The sequence below is a fragment of the Lepidochelys kempii genome, chromosome 7 (assembly GCF_965140265.1).
Source record: "Lepidochelys kempii isolate rLepKem1 chromosome 7, rLepKem1.hap2, whole genome shotgun sequence".
Lineage (NCBI taxonomy): Eukaryota > Metazoa > Chordata > Testudines > Cheloniidae > Lepidochelys > Lepidochelys kempii.
Window position 1 is genome coordinate 53,729,169 of NC_133262.1, and position 25,218 is coordinate 53,754,386.

General features: G+C 47.5%; 1 protein-coding gene and 1 long non-coding RNA gene across 2 annotated transcripts in view; one reads left to right on the top strand and one right to left on the bottom strand.

Annotated features, from left to right (window-relative positions):
• Positions 1 to 14,346: 14,346 nt before the first annotated feature.
• On the bottom strand, positions 14,347 to 17,397 carry LOC140914599 (uncharacterized). Its single transcript, XR_012159918.1, has 3 exons — positions 17,287 to 17,397; positions 15,541 to 16,143; positions 14,347 to 14,953 (listed from the first exon to the last, which is right to left on the bottom strand). It is a non-coding gene; the product is annotated as an uncharacterized lncRNA (long non-coding RNA).
• A 26-nt stretch (positions 17,398 to 17,423) lies between these two features.
• Positions 17,424 to 25,218, top strand: part of ANXA7 (annexin A7) — a 54,948-nt gene continuing 47,153 nt past the window's right edge. The window contains exon 1 of the mRNA XM_073352833.1: positions 17,424 to 17,532. The gene's annotated coding sequence lies outside the window, so the exon portion shown is untranslated. The remainder of the gene's footprint in view (positions 17,533 to 25,218) is intronic.

Genomic DNA, 25,218 nt, shown 5'->3' on the forward strand with positions numbered 1-25,218 from the left:
CCCTGACTATTTGCTTAGTATATTGCTTATCAGATTTTTGCATGACTGCTGTGGAGTGGCCTTATACTACATAGCTCAAAGCAACTGTAGTGCTGATGACAAAGCCCTGGTTGGGATGATTTAATTGGGGATTGGTCCTGCTTTGAGCAGGGGGTTGGACTAGATGACCTCCTGAGGTCCCTTCCAACCCTGATATTCTATGACTGCTCGTGTGGGATTAGAATCAAAAATTGAGGAAAAATTTGCAGACTGTGCTACTTCTAGATGTGTGTGCATAAACAAAGTAAAAATAGAGGCTCATGTTAATACTTGCCTGTCTATATGGCTGTACTTCAAAGGGTGAGACCAATTATAAAATCAGGCAACTAGCTGAAATGACATGTCACATTCTTAGCTGCCATCTAACTTGCTTAACAGAGGTGCCTAATCTGTTGGCACTATTAAGACAAGCATTATTTCTATTAAGTTTTACAAATTATAAAATGTTGCTCACATATTGAGCATAAGCTAATATGGGTTTGAATAAAAAAAAATTTTCCTCAAATTCTGAAGTGAGAGTTTTACCAACTAAATTTGTATTTGGAATCTATCAAAAACTGCAGCTAAATGTCACAGTTCAAATTCTAGCAATATATCTGAGCAGGTCATCTTATTCCTGTCAACATACATTACATTGTATTAATCAACACTGAACTTAATCTGCCATTGTGGTGATAGGTGTCTTCAGAGTTTCACACACTCATAGAATCATAGAATATCAGGGTTGGAAGGGACCTCAGGAGGTCATCTAGTCCAACCCCCTGCTCAAAAGCAGGACCCATACCCAATTAAATCATCCCAGCCAGGGCTTTGTCAAGCCTGACCTTAAAAACGTCTAAGGAAGGAGATTCCACCACCTCCCTAGGCAACGCATTCTAGTGTTTCACCACCCTCCTAGTGAAAAAGTTTTTCCTAATATCCAACCTGAACCTTCCCCACTGCAACTTGAGACCATTACTCCTTGTCCTGTCCTCTTCCACCACTGAGAATAGTCTAGAACCATCCGCTCTGGAACTACCTCTCAGGTAGTTGAAAGCAGCTATCAAATCCCCCCTCATTCTTCTTTTCTGCAGACTAAACAATCCCAGTTCCCTCAGCCTCTCCTCATAACTCATGTGTTCCAGACCCCTAATCATTTTTGTTGCCCTTCGCTGGACTCTCTCCAATTTATCCACATCCTTCTCGCAAAGATGCTCTTCCCTCTCTTCGTAAGGTGGAGCCTGTCTCTGCCCAGCACTCCTCCTTCATGGAACACCATCCCATGGTCAAAGAATCCAAAGCCTTCTCTCCGACACCACCTGCGTAGCCATTCGTTGACTTCCATTATTCGGCGGTCCCTACCCAGGCCTTTTCCTTCCACGGGGAGGATGGACGAGAACACCACCTGCGCCTCAAACTCCTTTATCCTTCTTCCCAGAGCCACATAGTCTGCAGTGATCCGCTCAAGGTCATTCTTGGCAGTATCATTGGTGCCCACGTGGAGAAGCAGGAAGGGGTAGCGATCAGAGGGCTTGATGAGTCTCGGCAGTCTCTCCGTCACATCGCGAATCTTAGCCCCCGGCAAGCAGCAGACTTCTCGGTTTTCCCGGTCTGGGCGGCAGATAGATGACTCAGTCCCCCGGAGGAGAGAGTCCCCGACCACCACCACCCGCCTCCTTCTCTTGGGAGTGGTGGTCGTGGAACCCCCCATCTCAGGACAGCGCATCTCATGCCTTCCAACCAGCGGAGTCTCCTTCTGCTTTCTCCCCCCAGACGTATCATCTGGTCCACTCTCCGCAACGGTACCTGTGGAGAGAACATGAAAGTGGTTAGTTACCTGTGTCCGCGTTGCTAGAACCCAGACATTCCCCTTTCTTCTTCTGGAGGTCACATGTTGCCAAGCTTCATCACTGGCCTCTTGGCTCCGCTGTGCAACCTGCTCTAAATCTTTAGAGCTTTGTGCCCATAGAAGCATATCCTGACTTTTGTCCAGAAAATCCTCCGTTTCTCGTATGCAACGCAGGGTCGTTATCTGTTGCTCCAGACCTTCAATCTTCTCTTCCAGTATGGAGACCAGCTTGCACTTTGTACACACAAAGTCGCTTCTGTCCTGTGGAAGAAAGACAAACATGGCACATCCCGTGCAGGTCACAATAGCTGAACCCCTCCCTTCCATACCACCTTCTTACTATGAGCTTCCTCAGAGAAGTTGGCAAGATGTAAGCCTCACTGGGCTCACTCCAGGCAAACTCCTGCTGTGTGCTGCTCTGCTGTCCCCCGCTGCTCAGCTGGTTCGGGAGGCTCTGGCTATTTTTAAACAGCCAGGCTCCCCTGAAACAAACAAACAGACAGCCCCACTGCCCGCCCCCTGCAGGCTACCAGCCAATCAGACACTCGCTCAGGCTCTCACACTGCCCTCCCAGCAAACACACGCTCGGATACTTACTCAGCAAACACGCACTCGGATACTCACCAATCCCAGGCAAACTCCTGCTGTGTGCTGCTCTGCTGTCCCCCGCTGCTCAGCTGGTTTGCTGCCGCCCAGCTGGTTCGCGAAGCTCTGGCGCGAAGTTCTCTCTCTCTTCTCCCCCCCCCCCGTATTGATTCATGTAAAGATGGGGGCAGTCCCTGTGTGCCCCATTGCAGCCCAGTATGGCACTGCAGGTGTGCTCCACCTTAATTTCCCCAAGTGAACCATAAATTCACTTTAGCTGACCAGGGCAAGGAGACACCAATGCATATTAGCCAAATAGCATGTCCCCCTTTTAATAAAATTTCAGGGCAGGAAACATTACAACAAAATAGTTTATCAAGACCTGGTACAGAGTTCCTAAACAATGTCCAAAAACCCATGTCTGAGAGTCAGGTTTGGCTTGTCTCCTGATGCTTGAGAGAGAGAACTCCACCTCTGCAGCCTGCCTGGCTTCTACTCCACTTGCTCTATGGGCCCTGGCCTGTTTCTGTTTACAGGGCTCAGCCCCTAGGTGGGACTGAACTTCCTTGATTATCCCCAGGCTGTAGGCTCTGGCCTGTGCCTTAGAGGCCTAGTACAGTTTTCCCCATACACTTCTTTCACAATTCCCCTAAATCCTGTCTGATCTTGCTACCTTTATTTCTTTTTTCAATCATGAACACATTAAACACTAGTCCCAGCAGGGCTCTTTTGGAAACCCTGTTGATTAATCTTAGTCTGATCAAATTCTTCAGTTTCTAATAGGGCTGTCAAGTGATTTAAAAAAAAATCATGATTAATTGTGCAATTGAAAAGATTAATTGCTTATTTAAACAATAATAAATACTATTTAAATATTTTGGATGTTTTCTACATATATTGATTTCAATTACATCACAGTGTAACAGTGTTGTACAGTGCTTACTTTATATTTTTAATTACAAATATTTGCACTGTAATAAAGAAATAGTATTTCAATTCACCTAATACAAGTACTGTAGTGCAATCTCTATCATGAAAGTTGAACTTACAAATGTAGAATTATGTACAAAAAAACTACTCAAAAGTAAAACTTTAGAGCCTACAAGTCCACTCAGTCCTACTTCTTGTTCAACCAATCGCTAAAACAAACAAGTTTGTTTACATTTGCAGGAGATAATGCTGCCTGCTTCTTGTTTACAATGTCACCTGAAAGTGAGAACAGGCATTTGCATGGCACTTTTGTAGCTGGCATTGCAAGGTATTTATGTGCCAGATATGCCAAACGTTTGTATGCCTCTTGTGCTTTGGCCACCATTCCAGAGGACAGTTACATAACAAAAAAATTCTACATTGTAAATTGCACCTTCACAATAAAGAGATTGCACAACAGTACTTGCATGAGGTGATTGAAAAATACTTTGTTTTGTTTATCATTTTTACAGTGAAAATATTTGTAATAAAGAATGATGCAAAGTAAACACTGTATACTTTGTATTCTGTGTTGTAATTGAAGTCAATATATTTGAAAATGTAGAAAAATATCCAAAAATATTTAATACATTTAAATTGGTATTCTATTATTGTTTAACAATGCAATTAAAACTGTGATTAATTGTGATTAACATTTTAAACCATGATTAATCTTTTTAATTAATCGTGTGAGTCAACTGCAATTAATTGATAGCCCTAGTTTCTAAACATTTGCCATTGAAATGGCTTGTCACCTCTGAAAATCAGGTCAATAAGGACCTTTTTAAAGAAAGGGAAGAGTGCTATGTTGCTGGATTTTTTGTTTGTTTAAAGCAAAGTAGCCTCATGTCTGGCTTTCTTCTGCTCCTTGCAGCTAGCTCCTGTGCAGAGCAGTCATGTTGCAGCTATAAAGCAGGGGAGATGTGGAATAACTTTGACCTACAAATGTGCAATGGGCCACGTGCACAAGCCACATATCTCAATGAGCTGTCTGAAAAAACTAGTGTGTTTGTGATTAGACAATCATTGTTAGTGCTGAACATTGCGTGTGTGAAAACAAACTTGACAACTGAAAAAAAAACAATAAAAATATGAACCGTTGTATTTAATGTAAGCTTGAGCTGTGTCTTGACATGCTTGTGGCTAAATAGTACAGCAGAACCAGACCTGTCCCATGTATTGTGTTCAAAGAAAGGGTGAGGCTTTAATTTTTAGTGTGGCTCCACCTAGCAGAGCCAGAGAAATAATGGATGCAATCCACCTACAAATCCTCTAGCTGAAGTTCGCTGTCCACTGGTGTTGTGGGAGGATTCCTAAGAACATGACTCAGTGGGTAGTGGCTCTCACTCTGCTGCTAACAAACACACTGTGTCCTTTCTACTTATTAGCTGAACTGAACTGGCTTCTCCTTACACACATGGATGGTTAACTTGATTTTAGCTAAGCTTGACTACCTGCATTTCAATTACTGTGGTCACAAGGTGGTGCAGCAAGGCGTTTTTTTATAGTAGATATTTTAGACTTAGTTCAGTGATACATGCTGCTGGTTTTTTGTACTTTGATCTGATGGTGCAAAGATGACCAGAATTGTTGCTGTTACAAAGTGGGGGAGAGTGGTTGACAGCAGTTGTACACTGAAACTTAACATGTTAAAACCAAGCACGATTGCTGCCTCATCACTTACATTTTGTACTACACTTTGGGAAGACACTTTATATTACACAAGGGAAGTCAATGAGGTGTAGAGCTAGTGCACAGGACTGGCAGTCAGGAGTCCTAGCATCTGTTCTTAGCTTTGCTATTGACTTGCTGGGTGGCCTTCATGTAAGCTCTGTGCTTTTAGTTTTCCCCCCTCTGATAAATTGGGATAATCACCTTTTGTAAAATACTTTCAGAACTTCAGGTGAAGAGCACTACAAAAAGCACAAGTTATTTAGGTCCATATATATACAGCCCTCAATCCTGTTACAACTCCTGTTGACATCAGGGGAAATTACACTACTCAAGGGGGTGGGGGGAGGGAGGGAGAGAGAGTGATATGCTATTGAAACAATGTAATTTTGCTTTCAGTGTGCTGTTGATGATAGTAATGTTGGGAGAAGGGTTCTCTCTCAGAAGCAGAGTAGCAGCCGTGTTAGTCTGTATCCGCAAAAAGAAAAGGAGTACTTGTGGCACCTTAGAGACCATCAGATTTATTTGAGCAAAAGCTTTTGTGAGCTACAGCTAAGTGAGCTGTAGCTCACGAAAGCTTATGCTCAAATAAATTTGTTAGTCTCTAAGGTGCTACAAGTACTCCTTTTCTTCTTTCAGAAGCAGGAAGTCAAAAAGATACGGTGAGTAAATAGACCCTCCAATGAAGGTAAACTTGTTCTATGGTCTTGTTAGCATCTGCCAAATCTTCAGTTTTCTTTATACAATATGTACCCATGGCACTTTCCATCTTGCTCTGGCTATTGTTTTCTACAAAGCACCCTCTGTTTGCTATGTAAACTCATCTCGGTGGAATTCCTATCCAGTCCAGTATCCTGTCTCCGATGGTGTCCAGTTCCATGTGATCCAGAGGAAGGTGTAAGAACCCTGCTGTGGGATTGTTTGCCTCTCTTTCATTGTCTTCTCCTAATCTCTAATAATTAGAGACTGACTTGAAGCCCGGGAGCATGAGGCTTAATATTCTTTCCAGATTTTTGTTAGCATTAACTACTAATTCATGGAAGTATTATGACCTGTGTTTATGCAGGAGGACAGACTGGATCACAATGATTCCTTCTTAAAATCCATAATTCTAGATAGTTATCCATATAGGAGTCAATTCTTTTTTGAATCTGCACTCAAAGACATCCTGTGATGATGTGCAGGTAGTCTAGTTACGTGGTGTGGAAAAATACTTCCTTTTTATCCTTTTTACATGTCTGTAAAGCGCCAGGTCTCTGTCCTGTGGAGTTTACAGTCTACATAGACAACAAATAGATGAAGGATGGAATGCAACAAAACAACAAAGTGATCTGTTAAGTTTGAGGTAGTATTAGTTTATTTTTGTGGAGAAAGATTTAAAGATGTTTGTTTCCTTCATACTACTTTAGGAGCAGGATTTGGAGCTGATAATCCTCTTGGAAGAAGTGAGTTTGAAGGCTGTGGAAGTAGGTACAGACCTATTCAGGGAGGGGTTTCCAGGCATATGGACTCACAGGAAGGAGGCACAGAGGCAAACCTGATACATATGTACAAGCCATTCCTAAGTCTGTGCAGGTGGGAGAAGAGATGGCCACCGCTACCACCAGGGAAGGCTTGAATTAGTGTTTTGATACTTTACCTGCTGCCAGAAACTTGCTCTGGTAATTTACCATGCATGTGAGCTGAAAATAGGTAGAAGCCAGACTTTTTGCTGCCTGTACTAAGTACTGCTAAGAGAAAAATAGCTTAGTGGCTGTGGCTGCATTTGGCTTCCCACGCAGATGGATTGTAGTGTGTTTGTTTTTCTCAACAGGTGACTTAAATGTGTTTACATGGCTGCCAAACAGCTAGGTTGTTTGTATTCCTCTTTATTTAATGATTCCTCTTTATTTAATGTAACAGAGTAGCTAGTATGTTATCAAGGGTGGATCCCTACTAGACAAAACTTTGCTAGTTACTGTCCTTTAACTATGTATAATCAGTTGCAAGGTAAATGGGGTAGAATAAAAATATAGGTTTCAGAGTAACAGCCGTGTTAGTCTGTATTCGCAAAAAGAAAAGGAGTACTTGTGGCACCTTAGAGACTAACCAATTTATTTGAGCATAAGCTTTCGTGAACTACAGCTCACTTCATCGGATGCATACTGTGGAAAGTGTAGAAGATCTTTTTATACACACAAAGCATGAAAAAATACCTCCCCCCACCCCACTCTCCTGCTGGTAATAGCTTATCTAAAGTGACCACTCTCCTTACAATGTGTATGATAATCAAGGTGGGCCATTTCCAGCACAAATCCAGGGTTTAACAAGAACGTCTGAGGGTGGGGGGGGGTAGGAAAAAACAAGGGGAAATAGGCTACCTTGCATAATGAGAGACTGGGAGTGGCTAAGTCATTATGCAAGGTAACCTATTTCCCCTTGTTTTTTCCTACCCCCCCCCTCAGACGTTCTTGTTAAACCCTGGATTTGTGCTGGAAATGGCCCACCTTGATTATCATACACATTGTAAGGAGAGTGGTCACTTTAGATAAGCTATTACCAGCAGGAGTGTGGGATGGGGAGAGGTATTTTTTCATGCTTTGTGTGTATAAAAAGATCTTCTACACTTTCCACAGTATGCATCCGATGAAGTGAGCTGTAGTTCACGAAAGCTTATGCTCAAATAAATTGGTTAGTCTCTAAGGTGCCACAAGTACTCCTTTTCTTTTTAATAAAAATATAGTAATCAAACTGTTCCTAGCATGACTTTAAAAGTGAAGGTAATTAGCATTGGAAAAATGTCCTGAGGACTGTGGTAGATTCTCTATTACTGAAAGTAAAGGAGTACTAGTGGCACTTTAGAGACTAACCAATTTATTTGAGCATAAGCTTTTGTGAGCTACAGCTCACTTCATTGGATGCATTCAGTGGAAAATACAGTGAGGAGATTTACATACACACAGACCATGAAAAAATGGGTGTTATCATACACACTGTAAGGAGAGTGATCACTTAAGATGAGCTATTACCAGCAGGAGGGCGGAGGGGGGGAGAAAACCTTTTGTAGTTATAATCAAGGTGGGCCATTTCCAGCAGTTAACAGGGACGTCCGAGGAGCGGGGGCGGGGAGGGAAATAGTTTTACATTGTGTAATGACACATCCACTCCCAGTCTCTATTCAAGCCTAAGTTAATTGTATCCAGTTTGCAAATTAATTCCAATTCAGCAGTCTCTCGTTGGAGTCTGTTTCTGAAGACTTTTTGTTGTAATATAGAGACTTTTAGGTCAGAAATTGAGTGACCAGAGAAATTGAAGTGTTCTCTGACTGGTTTATGAATGTTATAATTCTTGACATCTGATTTGTGTCCATTTATTCTTTTACGTAGAGACTGTCCAGTTTGACCAATGTACATGGCAGAGGGGCATTGCTGGCACATATCACATTGGTAGATGTGCAGGTGAATGAGCCTCTGATAGTGTGGCTGATGTGATTAGGCCCTATGATGGTGTCCCCTGAATAGATATGTGGACACAGCTGGCAATGGGCTTTGTTGCAAGGATAGGTTCCTGGGTTAGTGGTTCTGTTGTGTGGTGTGTGGTTGCTGGTGAGTATTTGCTTCAGGTTGGGGGGGCTGTCTGTAGGCAAGGACTGGCCTGTCTCCCAAGTTTTGTGAGAGTGATGGGTCGTCCTTCAGGATAGGTTGTAGATCCTTGATGATGCATTGGAGAGGTTTTATTTGGGGGCTGAAGGTGATGGCTAGTGGTGTTCTGTTATTATCTTGGACCTGTCCTGTAGTAGGTGACTTCTGGGTACACTTCTGGCTCTGTCAATCTGTTTCTTCACTTCAGCAGGTGGGTATTGTAGTTGTAAGAATGCTTGATAGAGATCTTATAGGTGTTTGTCTCTGTCTGAGGGGTTGGAGCAAATGCGGTTGTATCGTAGAGCTTGGCTGTAGATGATGGATCGTGTGGTGTGGTCTGGGTAAAAGCTGGAGGCATGTAGGTAGGAATAGCGGTCAGTAGGTTTCCGGTATAGGGTGGTGTTTATGTGACCATCGCTTATTAGCACCGTAGTGTCCAGGAAGTGGATCTCTTGTGTGGACTGGTCCAGGCTGAGGTTGATGGTGGGATGGAAACTATTGAAATCATAGTGGAATTCCTCAAGGGCTTCTTTTCCATGGGTCCAGATGATGAAGATGTCGTCAATGTAGCGCAAGTAGAGTAGGAGCATTAGGGGACGAGAGGTGAGGACAAAGTCACAAAGTTCAGCCACCAGGTTTGCCGAGACATTATCGGGGATACTGTTCCTGACGGCTTGTAGTCCATCTTTGTGTGGAATGTTGGTGTAGAGGGCTTCTACATCCATAGTGGCCAGGATGGTGTTTTCAGGAAGATTACCGATGGATTGTAGTTTCCTCAGGAAGTCAGTGGTGTCTCGAAGATAACTGGGAGTGCTGGTAGCATAGGGCCTGAGGAAGGAGTCTACATAGCCAGACAATACTGCTGTCAAGGTGCCAATGCCTGAGATGATGGGGCGTCCAGGATTTCCAGGTTTATGGATCTTGAGTAGCAGATAGAATGCCCCAGGTGGGGGTTCCAGAAGTGTGTCTGTGCAGATTTGTCCTTATGCTTTTTCAGGGAGTTTCTTGAGCAAATGCTGTAGTTTCTTTTGGTAACCCTCAGTGGGATCAGAGGGAATGGCTTGTAGAATGTGGTGTTGGAGAGCTGCCGAGCAGCCTCTTGTTCACATTCTGACCTATTCATGATGACAACAGCATCTCCTTTGTCAGCCTTTTTGATTATGATGTCAGAGTTGTTTCTGAGGCTGTGGATGGCATTGTGTTCTGCACGGCTGAGGGTATGGGGCAAGTGATGCTGCTTTTCCACAATTTCAGCCTGTGCACGTTGGCGGAAGCACTCTATGTAGTCCAAAGTCTGTTGTTTCGACCTTCAGGAGGAGTCCACCTAGAATCCTTTTTTTTTGTACTGTTGGTAGGAAGGTCTCTGTGGATTAGTATGTTGTTCAGAGGTGTGTTGGAAATATTCCTTGAGTCGGAGACGTCAAAAATAGGATTCTAGGTCACCACAGAACTGTATCATGTTCGTGGGGGTGGAGGGGCAGAAGGAGAGGCCCCGAGATAGGACAGATTCTTCTGCTGGGCTAAAAGTATAGTTGGATAGATTGACAGTATTGCTGGGTGGGTTAAGGGAACCATTGCTGTGGCTTCTTGTGGCATGTATCTATCACTGGTAATTCTTAAGATCAAGATTGGATATTTTTTTCAAGATATGCTCTAGTTCAAAAGGAATTATTTTGTGTAAGTTTTCTGGCCTGTGTTATACGGGAGGTCAAACCAAATGATCACAGTGGTCTCTTCTGGCCTTGAAATCTTTGCTACAGGTTCAGTAAACACTCCAAAAGAAGGATTAAAAATAGAAGTAAAAAAACCACTATGTACACTTTGTACAGAAGGCAAGCACTTGTAGATTATGAAAAATAGCTCATCAATAACTGATAGTAGGAATGTTTTCTCTTTGATTACTATCCTGAATAAATTTTATGTTTAACCACATCGTGGGCCAGACAAGGCGTATGTCTACACTACGGAATTAGTTCGAATTTATAGAAGTCGGTTTTTTAGAAATCGGTTTTATATATTCGAGTGTGTGTGTGTCCCCAAAAAATGCTCTAAGTGCATTAAGTGTATTAACTCGGCGGAGTGCTTCCACAGTACCGAGGCAAGCGTCAACTTCCGGAGTGTTGCACTGTGGGTAGCTATCCCACAGTTCCCGCAGTCTCCGCTGCCCATTGGAATTCTGGGTTGAGATCCCAATGCCTGATGGGGCTAAAACATTGTCGCGGGTGGTTCTCGGTACATATCGTCAGGCCCCCATTCCCTCCCTCCCTCAATCCCTCCATGAAAGCAAGGGCAGACAATTGTTTCGCGCCTTTTTTCCTGAGTTACCTGTGCAGACGCCATACCACGGCAAGAATGGAGCCCACTCAGGTAACCATCACCGTATGTCTCCTGGGTGCTGGCAGATGCGGTACTGCATTGCTACACAGTAGCAGCAACCCATTGCCTTCTGGCAGCAGATGGTGCAATACGACTGGTAGCCGTCATCGTCATGTCCGAGGTGTTCCTGGCCACATCGGCCAGGAGCGCCTGGGCACACATGGGCGCAGAGACTAAATTTGGAGTGACTTGACCAGGTCATTCTCTTTAGTCCTGCAGTCAGTCCTATTGATCCGTCTTATGGTGAGCAGGCAGACGATATGGATTGCTAGCAGTCATACTGTACCATCTTCTGCTGGGCAGGCAAGAGATGAGGATGGATAGCAGTTGTATTGCACCATCTTCTGCCGGGCAGGCAAGAGATGAGGATGGCTAGTAGTCGTATTGCACCATCTTTTGCCGAGCAGCCATGAGATGTGGATGGCATGCAGTTCTTCTGCACCGTCTGCTGCCAGCCAAAGATGTAAAAGATAGATGGAGTGGATCAAAACAAGAAATAGACCAGATTTGTTTTGTACTCATTTGCTTCCCCCCCTCCCCTGTCTAGGGGACTCATCCCTCTAGGTCACACTGCAGTCACTCACAGAGAAGGTGCAGTGAGTAAATCTAGCCATGTATCAATCAGAGGCCAGACTAACCTCCTTGTTCCAATAAGAACAATAACTTAAGTGCACCATTTCTTATTGGAACCCTCCGTGAAGTCCTGCCTGAAATACTCCTTGATGTAAAGCCACCCCCTTTGTTGATTTTAGCTCTCTGAAACCAACCCTGTAAGCCGTGTCCCCAGTCGCCCCTCCCTGCATCAGAGCAACGGCAAACAATCGTGCATCTGAGTTGAGAGTGCTGTCCAGAGCAGTCACAATGGAGCACTCTGATGGGGCTAAAACATTGTCGCGGGTGGTTCTGGGTACATATCGTCAGGCCCCCGTTCCCTCCCTCCCTCCCTCCCTCCGTGAAAGCAAGGGCAGACAATCGTTTCGTGCCTTTTTTCCTGAGTTACCTGTGCAGACGCCATACCACGGCAAGCATGGAGCCCGCTCAGGTAACCGTCACCCTATGTCTCCTGGGTGCTGGCAGACGTGGTACTGCATTGCTATACAGCAGCATCAACCCCTTGCCTTGTGGCAGCAGACGGTACAGTACAACTGGTAGCCGTCATCGTCATGTCCGAGGTGCTCCTGGCCACATCAGCCAGGAGCGCCTGGGCAGACATGGATGCAGGGACTAAATTTGGAGTGACTTGACCAGGTCATTCTCTTTAGTCCTGCAGTCAGTCCTATTGAACCGTCTTATGGTGAGTAGGCAGGCGATACGGATTGCTAGCAGTCCTATTGCATCATCTTCTGCCGGGCAGCCATGAGATGTGGATGGCATGCAGTCCTTCTGCACCCTCTGCTGCCAGCCAAAGATGTAAAAGATAGATGGAGTGGATCAAAACAAGAAATAGACCAGATTTGTTTTGTACTCATTTGCTCCCCCCCCACCCGTTTAGGGAACTCATTCCTCTAGGTCACATTGCAGTCACTCACAGAGAAGGTGCAGCGAGGTAAATCTAGCCATGTATCAATCAGAGGCCAGACTAACCTCCTTTTTCCAATAAGAACAATAACTTAGGTGCACCATTTCTTATTGGAACCCTCCATGAAGTCCTGCCTGAAATACTCATGGATGTAAAGCCACCCCCTTTGTTGATTTTAGCTCCCTGAATCCAACCCTCTAAGCCATGTCGTCAGTCGCCCCTCCCTCCATCAGAACAACGGCAGACAATTGTTCCGCACCTTTTTTCTGTGCGGACACCATACCAAAGCAAGCATGGAGGCCGCTCAGCTCACTTTGCAATTAGGAGCACATTAAACACCACACGCATTATCCAGCAGTATATGCAGCACCAGAACCTGGCAGAGCGATACCGGGCGAGGAGGCGACGTCAGCGCGGTCACGTGATCAGGACATGGACACAGATTTCTCTGAAAGCATGGGCCCTGCCAATGCATGCATCATGGTGCTAATGGGGCAGGTTCATGCTGTGGAACGCTGATTCTGAGCTCGGGAAACAAGCACAGACTGGTGGGACCACATAGTGTTGCAGGTCTGGGACGATTCCCAGTGGCTGCGAAACTTTTGCATGCGTAAGGGCACTTTCATGGAACATTGTGACTTGCTTTCTCTTGCCCTGAAGCGCATGAATACCAAGATGAGAGCAGCCCTCACAGTTGAGAAGCGAGTGGCGATAGCCCTGTGGAAGCTTGCAACGCCAGACAGCAACTGGTCAGTTGGGAATCAATTTGGAGTGGGCAAATCTACTGTTGGGGCTTCTGTGATGCAAGTAGCACACGCAATCAAAGATCTGCTGATATCAAGGGTAGTGACCCTGGGAAATGTGCAGGTCATAGTGGATGGCTTTGCTGCAATGGGATTCCCTAACTGTGGTGGGGCCATAGACGGAACCCATATCCCTATCTTGGCACCGGAGCACCAAGCCTCCGAGTACATAAACCGCAAGGGGTACTTTTCAATAGTGCTGCAAGCTCTGGTGGATCACAACGGACGTTTCACCAACATCAAAGTGGGATGGCTGGGAAAGGTACATGACGCTGGCATCTTCAGGAACTCTGGTCTGTTTCAAAAGCTGCAGGAAGGGACTTTATTCCCAGACCAGAAAATAACTGTTGGGGATGTTGAAATGCCTATAGTTATCCTTGGGGACCCAGCCTACCCCTTAATGCCATGGCTCACGAAGCCGTACACAGGCAGCCTGGAGAGTAATCAGGAGCTGTTCAACTACAGGCTGAGCAAGTGCAGAATGGTGGTAGAATGTGCATTTGGACGTTTAAAGGCGCGCTGGCGCAGTTTACTGACTCGCTTAGACCTCAGCGAAACCAATATTCCCATTGTTATTACTGCTTGCTGTGTGCTCCACAATATCTGTGAGAGTAAGGGGGAGATGTTTATGGCGGGGTGGGAGGTTGAGGCAAATCGCCTGGCTGCTGGTTACGCACAGCCGGACACCAGGGCGGTTAGAAGAGCACAGGAGGGCGCGGTAGGCATCAGAGAAGCTTTGAAAACCAGTTTCATGACTGGCCAGATTATGGTGTGAAAGTTCTTTTTGTTTCTCCTTGATGAAACCTCCCGCCCCTTGGTTCACTCTACTTCCCCGCAAGCTAACCACCCTCCCCTCCTCCCTTTAATCATTGCTTGCAGAGGCAATAAAGTCATTGTTGCTTCACATTCATGCATTCTTTATTCATTCATCACACAAACAGGGGGACGACTACCAAGGTAGCCCAGGAGGGGTGGTGGAGGAAGGAAGGAAAATGCCACACAGCACTTTAAAAGTTTACAACTTTAAAATTTATTGATTGCCAGCCTTCTTTTTTTTGGGCAATCCTCTGTGGCGGAGTGGCTGGTTGGCCGGTGGCCCCCCCACCGCGTTCTTGGGCGTCTGGGTGTGGAGGCTATGGAACTTGGGGAGGAGGGCGGTTGGTTACACAGGGGCGGTAGTGGCAGTCTGTGCTCCAGCTGCCTTTGCTGCAGCTCAACCATACACTGGAGCATACTGGTTTGGTCCTCCAGCAGCCTCAGCATTGAATCCTGCCTCCTCTCATCACGCTGCCACCACATTTGAGCTTCAGCCCTGTCTTCAGCCCGCCACTTACTCTCTTCAGCCCGCCACCTCTCCTCCCGGTCATTTTGTGCTTTCCTGCACTCTGACATTATTTGCCTCCACGCATTCGTCTGTGCTCTGTCAGTGTGGGAGGACTGCATGAGCTCAGAGAACATTTCATCACGAGTGCGTTTTTTTTCTTTCTAATCTTCACTAGCCTCTGGGAAGGAGAAGATCCTGTGATCATTGAAACACATGCAGCTGGTAGAGAAAAAAAAAGGGACAGCGGTATTTAAAAAGACACATTTTATAAAACAGTGGCTACACTCTTTCAGGGTAAACCTTGCTGTTAACATTATATACATAGCACATGTGCTTTCGTTACAAGGTCGCATTTTGCCTCCCCCCACCGCGTGGCTACCCCCCTCAACCCTCCCCACTCCCCATGGCTAACAGCGGGGAACATTTCTTTTCAGCCGCAGGCAAACAGCTCAGCAGAATGGGCTCCTCTGATGTCCCCTGAAGAAAAGCACCCTATTTCAACCAGGAGACCAAGAATGATATCTCACTCTCCTGAGGATAACACAGAGAGATAAAGAACGGATGTTGTTTGAACACCAGCAAACATACACTGCAATGCTTTGTTGTACAATGATTCCCGAGTATGTGTTACTGGCCTGGAGTGGTAAAGTGTCCTACCATGAAGGACGCAATAAGGCTGCCCTCCCCAGAAACCTTTTGCAAAGGCTTTGGGAGTACATCCAGGAGAGCTGTGAATGCCAGGGCAAATTAATCCTTTCACATGCTTGCTTTTAAACCATGTATAGTATTTTAAAAGGTACACTCACCGGAGGTCTCTTCTCCGTCTGCCGGGTCCAGGAGGCAGCCTTGGGTGGATTCGGGAGGTACTGGCTCCAGGTCCAGGGTGAGAAACAGTTCCTGGCTGTCGGGAAAACCGGTTTCTCCGCTTGCTTGCTGTGAGCTATCTACAACCTCATCATCATCATCATCATCTTCTTCGTCCCCAAAACCTGCTTCCGTGTTGCCTGCATCTCCATTGAAGGAGTCAAACAACACGGCTGGGTGGTGGCTGAACCCCCTAAAATGGCATGCAGCTCATCATAGAAGCAGCATGTTTGGGGCTCTGACCCGGAGTGGCTGTTTGCCCCTCTGGTTTTCTGGCAGGCTTGCCTCAGCTCCTTAAATTTCACGCGGCACTGTTTCGGATCCCTGTCATGGCCTCTGTCCTTCATGCCCTGGGAGATTTTGACAAAGGTTTTGGCATTTTGAAAACTGGAACGGAGTTCTGATAGCATGGATTCCTCTCCCCATACAGCAATCAGATCCCGTACCTCCTGTTCAGTCCATGCTGGAGCTCTTTTGTGATTCTGGGACTCCATCATAGTCACCTGTGCTGATGAGCTCTGCATGGTCACCTGCAGCTTGCCACGCTGCCCAAACAGGAAATGAGATTCAAAAGTTCGCAGTTGTTTTCCTGTCTACCTGGCCAGTGCATCTGAGTTGAGAGTGCTGTCCAGAGCGGTCACAATGGAGCACTCTGGGATAGCTCCCGGAGGCCAATATCATCGAATTGTGTCCACAGTACCCCAAATTCGACCCGGCAAGGGCGATTTAAGCGCTAATCCACTTGTCAGGGGTGGAGTATGGAAATCGATTTTAAGAGCCCTTTGAGTCGAAATAAAGGGCTTCATCGTGTGGACGGGTGCAGGTTTACATCGATTTAATGCTGCTAAATTCGACCTAAAGTCCTAGTGTAGACCAGGGCAAGATTTTGATTTAGCTATACGGATATAAAGTTGGAGTAACTCCCTTAGTAACTTCAATAGACTTTCCCTTGATTTAGGCTGATGTAACTAAATGTCACAAGCTGGGTTGGTTCAGCTACACTACTTGTTCGGACATGATCACCCTTTAAAGCAGGGTTGCTCGGTGCCCTACGCTTTGGAATAAACTTCAATCCACATTCTTGTAAGAGGAGACTCCGCCTTTCTTTTCCGTAGGCAGTCCTAGTTCTCCCCCCTGTGAGCTGGGGCATACTCTGCTCGTTGAGCTGCTAATGAAACCTCAAATAAATTTGTTAGTCTCTAAGGTGCCCCAAGTACTCCTTTTAAAGAAACCTAGTCAGCTCAGCTAACTAATCCCCTCAGAAGCGCCTCTGCAGCTGAGACTCCAAGCTAATGCCGCGCTCCCTGTTCCCTGTGCGCTAACTAGCGTGTATCCGGCTCACACCGGCGCTGCTTTGGGGGCGGTTCTCTCGGTCTGTATTTCCTAGGGGAAGGATGTCACATGCTTCAGCCCCCATACACATGGCCGTGCCAAGCCCAGAGTACTCCCATGCCCCAAAGGACAAAGGCGGGTAGAGGTGCCCACCTCTTCTTTCTCTCGTTGACAAGCTCCCTACCTGCCCTGGAAGGGATTAGCCAGAGCTGGGAGGCCTCTCCTGCGGGGTACCAGCTGCACTAGCACCCCGGGCACGACCCCATGCTGCCATGGAGGGGGGGCTCTGGGGCCGCAGCGGCCCGGCCCGAGGGACCTGGGGACGCGGCGGGACGAACTCCATTAAACCCCCTCACCCTGTTTCGCGGCTCTACCCATGTCAACAGCCAGAACCAGACCGCCGCCGGGGCAGGGCTGACCGCATTCCCCGCAGAGAACGGCCCGCCTCCGCCTCCGCCTCCGCCTCCTCCTCCTCCTCCTCCTCCAGCGGCGCGGCCAGGAGCTTGCGCTGCCCTCGGGGCGGGTCCCGGGGAAGGGGCGGAGGCGGCCCAGCCCTACAGGCTCCATTTTGCGGGCGCGGTGGCGGCGAGTTGACGGCTCAGGTGAGTGGGGGCGCGGGGGCGCCACCGGCCCGGCGCCTCCCTCCCCGGCAGCGCTTCGGGGCTTTGCGTTCCCCGGGCAGGGACGCCACAGCGGCTCCCCGGCGTGGGCAGTCCCCGGCGTGTAACCCCCGTGGCCCAGGCCGCCCCGGGGAGCCCCCTTGAAACGCGAGGGGTTTGGCGCCAGGCCAGCCCGGCGGGGCCTGGGACGTTGTAGGGTCGCCAGCCCGGGCCCCTTTCCCTTTCCACCCGGAGGCGAGGCGGGGCGGGCAGCTCGGTCCCGCCCGCCTCCTGCCTGCCCTCCGCGGGGCAGAGGCTCCCTGGCCCGCCTGCCCTGAGCCGTGCAGGCCAGAGTGCAGCCCCGCACAGCCTGGGAGGGCGGCCCTGGGCTCCCCAGGCGGCTAGAGTTGCGCATGGGCTCAGGCTGGAGTCCATAATTAATTTTCAAAATAATTTTAAGGGATGTTTATTTTTAAGCTTTTTATAAACATTTAAAAAGGAGCAGACAGTAATTATTGATTGACCTACGTGTTGATTTCCAAAAGTGAAAGCTCTATAACTGTTAAATCACAATTTGTCAACATTTGGGGGGGAGGGATAGCTCAGTGGTTTGAGCATCGGCCTGCTAAACCCAGGGTTGTGAGTTCAATCTGTGCCAAAAATCTGGGGCAAAAATTGGGGATTGGTCCTGCTTTGAGTAGGGGGTTGGACTAGATGACCTCCTGAGGTCCCTTCCAACCCTGATATTCTGTGATAACATCACATGTGAAAATACATAAGTAAATATCCTTAAATCAATATCTAAAGCAGCATTTTTCTTATGTTGCCTATTTGTAAAATGATTATTGATGGAAATTGTTTCCTTTGGCTTGCATGCATACAGTGAAATCCACATTTATTGATATTTACCAATAAAAATGTAATCCTTCCAAGCCTAATTATACCAGTTACACCCCTGCTGTGGATGCAGTTGCATTGGTATAGTTTATTTCCCTTCCCATAGCACCTTTAGGGCATGGCTACACTTGCAGATGTAGAGCGCTGTGAGTTAAACTTCGTACAGCACAGTAGGGAAAGCGCTGCAGTCTGTCCACACTGACAGCTGCAAGCGCACTGCCATGGCCACATTTGCAGCGGCATTGGGAGAGGTGCATTGGGGGAAGCTATCCCACAGAGAGCCTCTTCCCATTCTGGTGCTGTGGCTTGTGGGAAGAGGGTGGGGGGGGGGTGCAGGGCATTCTAGGTCCTGTCCCAATGCCCGGTGATGCATTGGTTTGCATCCCAGCATTTCCTTTGCTTCCATCCACATTTGGTGCCATCTTTCAACGGTTTTTGTACTGCGCACTCTGTCTTCCCTTTCGGTTGGCGGCAGTGGAGCCTGAACTGCTGAGGAATATGCTGACGAGTCTCACCAACGCATCACATTTGGCAGTCGAGATATTCCTTAAGATCCAAAGTGACAGTGAGGACTCCGACGATGATATTGACTCGAGTAATGCAAACGACATGAGTTTGCTTGTAGCATTCACGGACATGCTCACCACCATGGAACGGCGCTTTTGGGCGCGGGAAACGAGCACTGAGTGGTGGGATCACATCGTCATGCAAGTCTGGGATGACGAGCAGTGGCTGCAGAACTTTCAGATGAGAAAAGCCACTTTCGTGGTACTGTCTGAGGAGCTCACCCCCACCCTGTGGCGCAAGGACACGAGATTGAGAACTGCCCTGACGGTGGAGAAGCGGGTGGCTATTGCAATCTGGAAGCAGGCAATTCCAGACAGCTACTGAATGGTCGCTAACCAGTTTGGAGTGGGAAGTCGACTGTTGGAATAGTGTTGATGCAAGTTTGCAGGGCCATTAATCGCATCCTGCTCAGAAGAAACGTGACTCCAGGTAACATGCATGACATTGTGGCTGGCTTTGCACAAATGGGTTTCCCTAACTGTGGAGGGGCGATAGATGGCACACATATTCCAATTCTGGAATCAGCCCACCTAGCTTCCAAGTACGTTAATCGGAAGGGCTATTTCTCTATGGTTCTCCAGGCGCTTGTGGATCACCGTGGGCGTTTCATTGACATTAACGCAGGCTGGCCCAGAAAGGTGCATGACACACGCATCTTTCGGAACACTGGCCTGTTCAGGAAGCTGCAAGCCAGGACTTTTTTCCCAGACCAGAAGATCACCGTAGGGGAAGTTGAAATGCCCGTTGTGATCCTTGGAGACCCCGCTTAACCTTTGATGCCGTGGCTCATGAAATCCTACATAGGGAGCCCTGACAGCAGCAAGGAGCGGTTCAACGACAGGCTGAGCAGGTGCAGAATGACTGTGGAGTATGCTTTTGGCCGTTTAAAGGGTCGCTGGTGCGCTCTGTATGGGAAGCTGGACCTGGCCAATAACAGCATCCCCGTGGTTATATCCGCGTGCTGTACCCTCCATAACATTTGTGAGGGGAAGGGTGAAAGATTCACTCAGGCATGGAACTTGGAGGTTCAACACCTGGAGGCTGAATTTGAACAGCCAGAGAGCAGGGCTATTCAAGGGGCCCAGCGTGGGGCTGCAAGGATTAGGGATGCCTTGAGGGAGCAATTTGAGGCTGAAAGCCAACAGTAATGTCTGGTGGGGTGCCCTGCACGGGAGTGAAGTGCGGTAGGAATCTGTTTGCTACGTATGATACACTGACTTGCAGTGCCTGTTGCTTTCCTGGGCTAAGGTTTCTTTTATGTTATGCAATAAAAAAGAATGTTTTCAAAGCCAAAAAATCAATTTATTGAAAAGAAACACAACACAACTGCTTGGGAAACACAAAGGGCAAGGGGGTGGGGTGGGGAACGGTACAATCACAGATTTGTATATGTCCCGTCTGGAGTGCTGTGCAATGCGTGCTGCACTTCAGGATGGCTATACTGCATGGTGATGGGGGTTGAGTGCAGTGGGTAAGGGTCATAGTTTTTGGGGCTGGGTGGTGAAGCTACAAGTGTTGGAGGCAGCGGGTGGCAGTAAGAACCTGGATGTTGGGGAAAGTGGTTTGGAGGTAACATGGTGGCACAAGGGAAACAGTTTTGGGACAAGAGCTGGCGGGGCAGGGGGGTGCAGTAGTGCTCCGCCTGCATGGCTACGAGCGCCTGGATCGAGTCCACTTGGCGCTCCATGATGCTTATCAGCCACTCTGTGCTTTGGTGCCGGCGATCCGTATTCTGCTGGCGGACCCTCCTTTCACTCTCCCGCCACTCCTGCACTTTTTTATTTTCATTAGTTGAATGCTGCATGACTTCATGCAGCATGTCCTCTTTGCTTCTACATGGCCTCTTTCTGATTCTTTGCAGCCTCTTGGCTGTTGATAATATGGACGGCTGAGATCTCAAGGTTGCAACTGTAAAGGCAAAATGCAACACTTAACAGAGGCAGCATTGTTCACACCAGACAGAGCAATGATTGCCCCATACTCTAGGGAAAGCACAGTCTACACAATAGCATAATTTGCCTGTCCCAAAGCGAGCGCACACAACCCATGGGAGCCCCAAAATGGTGAGTAAGCACAGGGTGAAGCGTGACTGATGGTTTCACGGCTGTACTGTCCTCTGGGTTTCTGTGCCTTGGGAAGAGTCAACAGCAGCAGGGGACCGCTATGGTGAACATTGTACCCACATTTTCCACAGGATTTTGACCTGGAAGATATCTCGTTGCAGAGGGTGACCTGGGAAGCAAGGGAGGGTCTTCTACTGCAATGCGGCTTCCACCTTGGCTCACGTGCAGCTTGCCTGTATGCAACAATGGTCCACCCGCCCCTCATGGCACAGTGGCGTGGACAAGTTAGCCTTACTGGGATGAGGACAATAGTGGCTCTCCCAAAAAACCTGCGCAAGCATATTGCCCAAGTTTTAAGAGATCACTGAGGCCGATTACCGCGATGAGAGAGAGCACATCAACGCCCTATTCCGCATCTAGGCATGTATGTAGCCCTAACCCTCCTCACGCCAAGAGCCCGCACTGAATAACTTCCTTCCCAAAATAAAAGCCGCTTACCAGGAACCTCCTTTGGTGTTTGTTCTTCCCCAAGCACCGGCCACCGCGACTGGCTACCCTCGTCCTGGCTTGAGAACAGCTCCTGGCTTCATGCACCTATGGATTCTGGGGTGTCTTCCTCCGCCGGAGCACCCTCGTTTCCGCTTTGCTGGCTCCTCCTGCCTTGTTGCACTGGCCTCTGAGATGTCCATGGTGGTACTCAGTATGGAGGTGGGGTTGCCCTCAAGTATCGCGTCCAGCTCTTTGTAAAAACAGCAGATCGCGGGGGCAGCACCGGAGCAGCTGTTTGCCTCTCTGGCTTTGTGGTAGGCATTCCGCAGCTCCTTCACTGCAGTGCTCCCCTGTCATGACCCCTTTCCAGCATGGCCCTTGATATCTGCCCGAAGATATTGAAATTCCTGTGGCTGGAGTGCAGCTGGGACTAGACAGCTTCCTCCACCCAAACACTGATGAGGTCCAGCACTTCGCCATTGCTCCATACTGGGGATCGCCTGGCGCATGGAGGCATCGTGACCTGGAAAGATTCACTGAGAGCACTCCACGCCTGGCTGAGCAAACAGGAAGGGGATTTTCAAAATTCCCAGAGAATTTAAAGGGAGGGTCTTACTGTTGGTCACCTGAGGGCAGGGCAGTAGAGTTCAAAGTGATGACCAGAGTGGCTAGAACAGGCATTGTGGGATACTTCTGGAGGCCGATCAGAGTGCAATAATAGACCAGGGCGTCCACACTGGCGCCGCAGCGCTCCAGCGGGGGCACAGCAAACGTTATTCCACTCAGCGAGGTGGAGTACCAGGAGTGCTCTAGCCGTGGACTCAGAGAGTTCTACGTGCCTTGCCAGTGTGGACGGGTAGTGAGCTAGGGTGGCTGGGGCTCCTTTATTGTGCTGTAACTCGCAAGTGCAGCCAGGCCCTTATACTGATACACTTTAGTCCACACTAGGAGCTTGTACCACTTGTATGCCAATATAGTTAAAGTGGTACAACTTTCTAATGGAGACAAAGTCTTGTTTGAGTATGTCTACACTGCAACTGCATCTGCAGCTGACCCATGCCAGCTGTCTCTGGCTGCGGCGGGGCTGTTTAATTGCAATGTAGACATTTGGCTGGGTATGGGGGACAGGCTCTAGGACCCTGCGAGGTGGGACAACAACCTGAAGGAAACAAGGAAGCAACCTGAGCCCCACACAAATTGGAGTCAGGTGGCATGGGCCCACCATCATGCCATGGTTGCCTAATTGCAATGTAGACACAGTATTTGGGGTCCCTGTATGTGAAAAACTGGTTCTGATTTTCCTCAGCTTCTCCTATCCTTTTTCTAGTACCCATCTAGAAAATGTGGGCTCTCCATTTTGTTTAAAAATACTGAAAAGTGTAATTAAAATGTGGGAAGGACAATATAATGAGGTGATTACAGGTGCTCTCTGCCCTTGAGCCACATGCACTCCATTTACTGGCTGTCCTTGTAGTGACCCTTGGAGAGGGATGAGAAATCAGAAATGTGTAAATGCTTTTCCCTTTCCTGAAATTAGTTTTGTAGAAGCCAAAAGAGAATGTTTCTTCTCGCCTTATTCTGTAAACTGCTGTTCACACTTGATTTTAATTTCTGCTTCTGTCCACACAGCTCTTCTTGGAATTGTCTATCTCCTAGCATAATTATGAACTGAAATGATTTGTTGATGCTCTTATATGTACCTCTTAATCCTTTCTGTGCTTTCCTGTGGCCAGATGAAGACTGTGGGAGTCTTTAAAGTTTGCTCTTTTATTTTCAAGTTAACACAGTAAAAGGAATCATCTACGACTTTGTACATGCTCTTTCTACTAGATTTTTAATATGTTTTTGCTTTGCTGTCTACACCCCTTTTCTGCCACTTTTGCTAAGGAGGGGATCTTTGGAGGCTGCAGGAAGTGCAGACAAAGGGCTGTTAATGCGTTAAGTTTGTGAGTGGCTTTTGGAGTTACACTTTCTAGGAAGAAAAGGAGTACTTGTGGCACCTTAGAGACTAACCAATTTATTTGAGCATAAGCTTTCGTGAGCTACGGCTCACTTCATCGGATGCATAAAGTGGAAAGTACAGCGAGCAGATTTTATATATACACACAGACCATGAAAAAATATACATTGTAAGGAGAGTGATCACTTAAGATGAGCTGTTACCAGCAGGAGAGTGGGGTAGGGGGAGAGAAAACCTTTTGAAGTGATAATCAAGGTGGGCCATTTCCAGGAGTTAACAAAAACGTCTGAGGAAGGGGGGGCGGGTGTGAGGGAAAGGGAGGAGGAATAAACAAGGGGAAATAGTTTCACTTAGTATAATGACTCAACCACTCCCAGTCTCTATTCAAGCCTAAGTTAATTGTATCCAATTTGCAAATTAATTCCAATTCAGCAGTCTCTCGTTGGAGTCTGTTTTCGAAGTTTTTTTGTTGAAGGATACTCACTTTGAGATCAGAAATCGAGTGACCAGAGAGATTGAAGTGTTCTCTGACTGGTTTATGAATGTTATAATTCTTGACATCTGATTTGTGTCCATTTATTCTTTTGCGTAGAGACTGTCCAGTTTGCCCAATGTACATGGCAGAGGGGCATCTCCGGCACATGATGGCATATATCACATCGGTAAATGTGCAGGTGAACGAGCCTCTGATAGTGATTAGGCCCTATGATGGTGTCCCCTGAATAGATATGTGGGCACAGTTGGCAGCGGGCTTTGTTGCAAGGATAGGTTCCTGGGTTAGTGGTTCTGTTGTTTGGTGTGTGGTTGCTAGTGAGTATTTGCTTCAGGTTGGGGGGCTGTCTGTAGGCAAGGACTGGCCTGTCTCCCAAGTTTTGTGAGAGTGATGGGTCGTCCTTCAGGATAGGTTGTAGATCCTTGATAATGCGTTGGAGAGGTTTTAGTTGGGGGCTGAAGGTGGCGGCTAGTGGCGTTCTGCTATTTTCTTCGTTGGGCCTGTCCTGTAGTAGGTGACTTCTGGGTCCTCTTCTGGCTCTGTCAATCTGTTTCTTCACTTCAGCAGGTGGGTATTGTAGTTGTAAGAATGCTTGATAGAGATCTTGTAGGTGTTTGTCTCTGTGTGAGGGGTTGTAGCAAATGCGGTTGTATCGTAGAGCTTGGCTGTAGACGATGGATCGTGTGGTGTGGTCTGGGTAAAAGCTGGAGGCATGTAGGTAGGAATAGCGGTCAGTAGGTTTCCGGTATAGGGTGGTGTTTATGTGACTATCGCTTATTAGCACTGTAGGGTCCAGGAAGTGGTTCTCTTTGTGTGGACTGGTCCAGGCTGAGGTTGATGGTGGGATGGAAATTGTTGAAATCATGGTGGAGTTCCTCAAGGGCTTCTTTTCCATGGGTCCAGATGATGAAGATGTCATCAATGTAGCGCAAGTAGAGTAGGAGCATTAGGGGACGAGAGCTGAGGAAGCGTTGTTCTAAGTCAGCCATAAAAATGTTGGCATACTGTGGGGCCATGCGGGTACCCATAGCAGTGCCGCTGATTTGAAGGTATACGTTGTCCCCAAATGTGAAATAGTTATGGGTGAGGACAAAGTCACAAAGTTCAGCCACCAGGTTTTCCATGACATTATCGGGGATACTGTTCCTGATGGCTTGTAGTACATCTTTGTGTGGAATGTTGGTGTAGAGGGCTTCTACAACCATAGTGGCCAGGATGGT